This window comes from Ovis aries, chromosome 5, assembly GCF_016772045.2.
Source record: "Ovis aries strain OAR_USU_Benz2616 breed Rambouillet chromosome 5, ARS-UI_Ramb_v3.0, whole genome shotgun sequence".
Lineage (NCBI taxonomy): Eukaryota > Metazoa > Chordata > Mammalia > Artiodactyla > Bovidae > Ovis > Ovis aries.
In genome coordinates this window covers 86,393,896-86,402,488 of record NC_056058.1, presented here as the reverse complement: position 1 = coordinate 86,402,488, position 8,593 = coordinate 86,393,896, and positions in this window count along the sequence as shown.

Genomic DNA, 8,593 nt, shown 5'->3' with positions numbered 1-8,593 from the left:
GTTCATCCCTGAATATATATAGCTGCTGCTCCTGGACAGGGCCCCTGAAAGATGGAGGGACACTCTTCCTCTCCCACATACACTAAGATGTATTAAGTACACTAATCCTAAACTCAGTGATCTACATAAATATAGACACCTATGTAACAACTACTCGGGTTAAGACACAGTATTTCCTCACCCCAAAGATTTTCTTCCTCAAGTAATTGCTGCGGTATCCTCTCTCATAAACACTTTGTTTTGGTTGTTCTTGAACTTCATACAAATGAAATATTTAAAGGTAATTATGTCCAAATGAGGTCATTAGGATGGTCCCTAACCTAATCTGAGTCTTGTCCTCATCCAAGCGTTTCTTCACTTTGTTACGGCAGCCCCAGGAAACTAGCACAATATATAACAAAGATTTGAAGGCACTGGAAAGTATCCAAAGCAGGGGAAAACTTAGGGATCGTATCTGTAAAAGAAGAGAGGCCCATTAAACAAGTTCCACAGTTATCTGAGTCTTTGCCTGAAAGCACTTTTCAGTTTGATGCCACAGTACAGGTAACAGAGATCAAGCAGGAAACAGGATTTTTAGTAAATTAACAAAACACACAAGAGCTGGAATTTAGGGCTGAAAGAGTGACTACAAATTGAGGGAAAATCTGGAGAAGAAGGAACTGAACAGAAGGGAGCCCTCTGCAAATGTACACAAATAGCCATCAAGCACTAGCTGACTCTTAAGACAGCACACGCGCTCCAGAATTAAGCAACAACTTGGAAACTAAAGAACTGAGCAAAGATTTCAATAGTTGCTTGATGCTTACGAGATAAGTTTTGAAATACAAGTCTCACCAATTTAAAGAGGCTTGTAAACAGCACAAGAGCCGCTCCGTAATAGTAGCATACTAAATTAAGTCTGTCCTTACAAAGTCTAAAGTTAATCTTCTATGGATCAGTAATCGACTGCTACTTTAGCTGCCCCTGTCCCCTCCCCTCAAATCCCCACATTTATTTATAGGAAAATAACTTCTAGAATCCCTAAAACTGGTCATTTACAATGTCCAGAATCCAATCAAAATTTGTGAAACATGCTAAAAACATAGCTAACTGATTGGAAATCACTGAAACAAAGAGAATATTAGACCTACAGATGCTTCACAAACTTAAATCAGTGAAAAAGTCTTAAACACACCTTTCATTAATTTGTTAAAGGAAATAGAGAGAAAGAGCTACCATGGAAGAAAATATGAAAGTTTTCAATAGCGATCTGAGATCTATTTTTTAAAAACTCAATGGCCTTTCTAGAAATGAAAAATATACTTAAATGAATAACTCATTTAATGGATATCACCACAGGCTGAACACAGCAGAAGATGGAAACTGAGAACTGAAAACCAGGTCAATAGAAAATCTAAACTGAAACACACAGATTAAAAAAAAAAGAACAACAAAAAAGAACAATGGGGCATATGCACCATGATCAAATGTTCTATCATGCATATAATCAAAATCACAAGAGTAAAAAGAATATAAAGCACAAGAAATATGTGAAGATATAATAGCCAAGAATTTCTCAAAGCTGATTAATTTAGGAAGCCTGAGGAACCTCAAACAGGGGTTATTAGACAAAAGAGCTCTCTGCCAGTCTTGCTGTTTCAGTCATTTAAAAGCAATATGTTAAGTGCACTAAGCACTGAGGATAGGTCACTGAATGGGCAGTGTCTCTCATGCTCAAAGAGCTTGCAGTCTAACAAGTAAGACAAACACTAAATACTCCCATATCTGGTCACTGATTAACTGTGTGAAGTGAAGAAGAACAAGGAAACATAACATCAATTTGAAATGAAAGACTGAAGACTATGATAGCAGTCTGAAAGGAGTTATACAAATAGAGAGAAAAAGATGGATATGCACTAAGATGCAAGTGAAAACAATCTGTTCAGATGAATGGAAATTGACAGGTAAACAAAGGTTAAAGAGTCCTGGTAGAGCTATACAACCATCTCTTTCTTCTTTCTACCACTAAAATATTTTATTTCATAGCAGACATTTTTCTTAAAAATTTTGGGCAACTGACTCTCAAATCCATAATCCTTTTGCCTAAATCAACCACTTTCAGCCTTGAAGGAATGTAAAATGCTTTAACACATCCTTGAATGATGAATGTAATAGAATCAAGATCAATATTTTTTATATTTTTTAAGTGCAAATAAAATATTACTAACACAACATAATTTTGTTGGATAATAACTATAAATATTGTATCTACCCCACTAATGACAAACCAACTACTTGTCTACTGAGCTACACAGACTCACGTTCTTTGATCTAGGAGAGAAAAGCAGGAAAAGGAGGGGAGAATGAGTCACCTTTCATGCCAAGAATGAATTATATTTCTCTCCCCCTAACTAACAAAAGCACTAAGTTTGAGTTATTTTTTTCAATTACCATCTCCCAGAAATATTTCTATCACCTTTTCAAATAAACTTTTCCCATCTCTTCCAGCAACAGAAAACCTGCATTGAAATCTTAGAAAACATAAGAATAGCTTAAGAAAACAAAATCACTAATAATTCCACATCCAAAGGCAATTGCTATCAGCCTTTGTGTATTTTCTACTACCCTTTAACAAATATTTTAATTACACTAATTCATTAGACAGTGATTGGCCTACTTCTTTTTTTTTTCTTTACATGAATTTTACATTTAAAAGAACATTTTTCAATACTATAAATCTCACTTTAAGGAATTACATTGTATTATGTAGACACACCATAATTTATTTATCAAATTCCTAGATTTCTCCCAAATTTTTCACTACTGCATTATTTGGAACTGGAGTTCAGTAAAATTATCCACTTGGGATCCATAAATTTAATAGTTTGTGTTATCCTTTCTACTACCCTTGAAAATAAAATGAATTGTTTCTGCCTTGAGGTTTGTGATTAAACAATCTATTTTTTAAAAGTTTATTTTCATTCCAAAAGCCTTTATAATTTCTTCCTTTTAATAATACAAAAGTTAACATATAGATACCATATTGCAATATTTTTTTCATATTAACAATATATACCTGCTGGAATATTTCCATTTCAACATATCAATACATAAAAAGTTCCTTCTGTTTTTCTCCACAAATGCAGATTACTGCATTGTATGCTACAATAAGGAGCCTAATCAAATCTCATGTTCATGTGCAGAAATATATTTATAGGAAAGATTTCCATAAGTATGGTTGCTCAGTGAAAGCAAAACTACATTTGTAACTTGTATCCATATCTTCTTTTATTTGTGTTAAAACACACACATACATACCTGGTAATATATACAAAAAAATATTAATGCAAGTGATAATTAACTCATCTGGAGGGAGGGCTTTGGGCCAAGTATCAGGAAAAAGCATAGGATTAAAATTGTGCATATTTTATAATTTGTATTTTTATTGTATTCCTTGTACGTCAGTTATTCAAAAAGCACATTTTAAATGCCTACCTGGCAATATCACTCAATACCCTCAACGCTTCATTCTAGCAGGACAGAGGTTTAAGAACTGTTACAACACTTGAACTGGTACACTGTGTACTAATTCACAAGGGTTTGTGACAAGGAGACATGTAAAAAGGCATCACCAATTCAGAGAGAATGTGGAAATGGCTGGATTGAATTAGAGAAGGGTCTTGAACACAATTCTAAGGTTTAGCCCACAATCAGTCAATTCCATATTATTCACAAGTTCCCAACTGATTCTACAAAGAAATCACCACTGAGAGCATTTTTCTGATAGTACTAGTCCCAGTGAAAGTGTTCAGCAATATAATGTGAGAACTGGTCTCAAGCATGGGATATAGCCATTCTAAAACAGCTCCTCATTTTACAGTTTAGGACACTCTAGCCAAAGCATCAGGTGTTTGCCACAGTGAAATCAGAGATCTCTCTAGGAAAAATGTCCTCTACACAGTGATCCCTACTAATATTAGATTTTTTGGCCTAAAACAAAAGGCCTGAGGGAGTGGGGGGATAATTTTGTATGCCCTAGGATGAAGCTTTTATCTCCATCTCTCTATTACCCTTTGCCTCGCTCAGACATAGAAAGAATTAGAGGAACCATATGAGAAAACTATCATTTAACTCTGCAGTATCACAATGATTTCTAAATCTGTTTCTTTTTTCTTTCCTTTGTTTTTCCTATTTTGAACCATTTGGCCATATAGTAGATCTAGCAGGGGTAGGAGAAAGCTCACATTGGCTCAGAAAAGTACCTGGGGGCAAGGGGTAACAATTCTTGTTATGCTGATATATGTAAAAAATTAAATTTAAAAATTGCTATTATCTTTGAAAAGTAAATTTGCCCAAATTTATATGTAAATGTACATGTATATATAAACAGATGAGTAACTGCTATCAAAGACAATGGCCCCTGATAGCTCAGAAAGGCGCCCAGGATTCTGTAAAGGAAGAATTCTCATCAAAACAGCACTCACAGGAGGAGCCTAAAAGGTGAAGTAAGTGTCCTGCTGCTAAAATAGCTTTTACAAATATGGAGCCCTTACACTGAAAAAAAGGAGTTCATGCTACTTTAGGAAAAGTAGATGGCACCTCAATAAAGTTTACTTCATGACGCTGAGCAATTCTTTGTCAAGAAATGTTCTTTTCCTTTCAGTTCAGTTCAGTCGCTCAGTCGTGTCCAATTCTTTGCGATCCCATGAACCGCAGCACACCAGGCCTCCCTGTCCATCACCAACTCCTGGAGTCCACCCAAACCCATGTCCATTGAGTCGGTGATGCCATCCAACCATCTCATCCTCTGTCGTACAGTGTGTTGTAATTATCACCAGTTTCGCAACAGAATTGGTCAAATGTAGCCCCATCCTCATGTTTTCTCAAATACTCTTCTGCCGCTCCGTCTGCTCAGCCATGTCCGACTCTTTCATGACCCCATGGACTGTAGCCAGACAGGTTCCTCTGTCCTTGGCATTTTCTAGGCAAGACTATTGGAGTGGGTAACTATTCCCTTCTCCAGGGGATCTTCCAGACCCAAATCTGAATCCACATCTGCATTTCTTGCACTGGCAGGCAGATTCTTTACCATTGAGCCACCAGGAATTTCCATACCTACATATATGAGGTAGGGGTTTTTTTTGTAATAAATTTTACCAATATAAAGACTACATAGCACAAAACGTACCAATGATAATAAAATGAATGTGATATAATGAATTCACATATCAGAATGTCATTTACTCTATCAGTAACGTGTGAACAATTTTTTTGCCAAATTGGCTAACAGTTTTCTATACTACAAGAATATTTCTTCTATTTTGGTGCTATTTAAAATAACAAACACATACAAGGCCTTTACATTTAATATGCATTGGTAACATTTTGCCCATCACTTTCGTGAGCTTGTACAAACAACAACATAGGAATCCAGTCCCCTATTATTAGCATTTGGTGATTTCTGTGATGTAAATACACCCACCACAGCCGATTTCAAGTCACCAATGTGACACTGATGAACAGGGTGTAGGGAAAAATGTCCAGTAACACATCACTGCATAGCAATTCCATTGTGTGATACAGTAGATATAAATATCTCCAGCACATAGATACAAGTAAACTGCAGTAAATTAGGAAATGATGATTTTATATTTATTAACTTAAACAGTTATTATAATGTAAGCCTGAATATTTTAATTTCTAATAATGGCCTACTGAAAAACTAGTTTGCAAAATTACTGAAAATTTAACAACTGATTCTCATGAGCTAGTAAAAGCTGACTCTAACCCATCTTTGGGTATTCCAATAGGCTATTCCCAACAAAGGTTTATTTTCTAAAATGTTTATCCTGACGTGATACCTCAGACCTCCTAACTTCTATTACCTATGAAAATAATATTATTAATAATGATGGAAAGAGGCCATAAATAAAGCTATGCTTTTATAATAATAATTCTAAACAACAATGCAACTACTGTAGTGCCATTTTAGTAAACAAAACATTTGAACTTGGAAGTCCATTTATTTGTAAAAGAAAAAAAAGGGAAGGCAGAAGTTTCTGGTTATTTCAAAGGTGAGCATATTCTGAGCATATTCCAAAGCTTCTAAAGTTGCTGTCCCTGCACCTTTATTAAATCTAATTTACACTGGAGGAGTGGATATGGGATAAGAAAAAGGGAAGCTCCATGTCAGAGGATATAGGCAAATCATCTTCTCAATTTGGAGAAGCATAGTTAATGTCTGTTCAATTGTCAACATCTCCTCTAAGACTATCCACATCTACAGGGTCATCTTTTGCTGTTATACTCCCTTAAAACAAAAATACTCTCATATTAATCTGTTATATACATACTGACAAAGGATTTTTCATATTTATGCTTATCAACCACCTAGAGTAAATAGAACTATTTTCTGTCCGTGGGTAAGAATTTCAGAATTCTTTCCTAATAGATTTTTTAATACTAATGCCCAGCCAAATCAGAAGACAAATCATGTGAAACAGCCTTTAATGCTTATCTAAGTTGAGTCCTTAATCATAAAGCTCAGCATGAGCTTTGAGTTTACAATGAAGGGAGAAGGAAGATTTTAGTTTTTGCAGCATATATATTTCTAGTACTCCTTTCTGATTTTATGGGCAATTCTGTCTTCATGCTTCCTTAATCTTGAAGCTCTTTGAAAGGCAACATACTGTGCCAAATGTACAGTGATTATGTAATGTGGACAAAAAATCCAGTGGGAAACGTGTAGAGCAGATCAAAATCATTCCACTTAAGACCTTTTACAGTCATTTGATCTAATGATGTTCACTAGGGTTTGATGTGCTAAAAGGCAGCCACTGTGTGAACATAAGGTTTGCATCAGCATATGACTTTTCAGTGAAACTGGGATCAGTGTGGCATTTTGAAGACTGTTTTACATACAAAATAATAATATCCTTAGAAAACAAATCCCATGGCAAACTTTCTGAATCACTGATTTGTATGTTACTTGCTAGGAAAAATCTCTTTCTCTGGTCAAACAGACATCAAAGTAGTATGTTATACAGATGGAAAGCAAAATAGAGAAATCCACTGATTACCCACATTGGAAGTATGGCTCATGTGAATTTTTGAGGAAGAGTAAAATTTTATATAGTTCACCAATTCAATTTACACGTACAGACACAGATCAAATTATTACATGTGCCTTCCTATTTAAGCTAGAAAATACTCTCATTGTTTTTTAATTTTCTATTCTTACTTTTTCCAAAGCTCACCAATATTGTATATTTCAGAGTTTTAAAAATACATGCCTGACTTCTACTTTCAGTTCAGACATATGAAGAGTTTGGAAGTCATTACTCACGTCCTTACAATAATAAAAACCTGAATAAACTGAAAAGCAGTGATTTCATGGACCACAGAGAACTGAGGAGGCAGGGCAAACTGCCACCCAGAAATCTGGAGAGACGGGCAAATCCAGAGCCAAGATCTGCTTGCCTGGAGTAGAAGCCGCCGAAGCCATAACTGGTAGGACCGCTTATATGGTAATTTTGACAAATTGCTGGAGGCTGAGTAGACTAGTGTGAAAATGAGAAACTTGGGGAGGAGCCACAGTGTTGGGGAGACCCCACACACTTTACCTCAAGGAACCCCACCAGATTCTCACAGTGAAGTTCTTAGAAAGATCCCTCAGGGCTTTGGCAAGAACAGGGAAGACTAATCTTGGTGAGACACAATCAAACTCTTCTTCCTAAGAAAGGCTTTAAAATGTAGGGAGAAACACTTTGCCTGAGGCTCATCCCAGCTGAGAGAAGGAACTTCCTCAAACTCCAGCTCTCTCCAGCCTTCCTACTCCACCTAAGGAAGGGGAAAACAAGCTAGGAATCAGAGATTCAAAGAAATAGAATAGGAATTCTGAAGCCAGAGAAGGAGACAGGAGACAAGGGGGACAAAGTTATACCCCTGGAGAAATACAGCCCTAAATTACAGATCAGCTAAAAGAATTCTTCTCTTCTTCCATGTCTTATCATATTGTGGACTAAAACCAAAAAAAATGCACAATTAAAAGTTATGTTTTACTTGGTGGACATTTGAGGACTTTGAGCCCAGGGGACAGCATCTCAGATAACACAGGGAAATTCTTTCAAAGAGGCAAGGAAGGAAGCCAGGATATATAGGAGATCTGCAACAGAAGACCAGGTATACAAAATATCAAATGATTACTGTTGATAAAAGAAAACAGATATCTCAAGGAATTGAATGCTTTCCTACTTAGGGAAGATGCAAGAGTCTAGGCTCATTGAAATCATTCCTTGGATATGCACCTCAGCTATCTGAGGCCAACATCATATGCTTTCTAATCCTGAGTTTCCTGGGGTGCACTGTAGGAGGTGGCTGGAGCAGTTGACTGCTAGACTGTGGGCATCCTGCATGTATCTGGAGTTCCCTTGGGGCTCACTATTGGGGCATCTGTAACGTGGTGGCTTGATGGCTGCAACATCCTTTGTTTACTGATATGGCAGGCAACATTTAATTCACATCAGTAGGGCGTGAGCATAGAAACAGAGGATTATAGTTGAGCTACAAAATGCTGACTCTCTCTGAGGAGTATTTAGGGAAGCCTAAAGCAGGA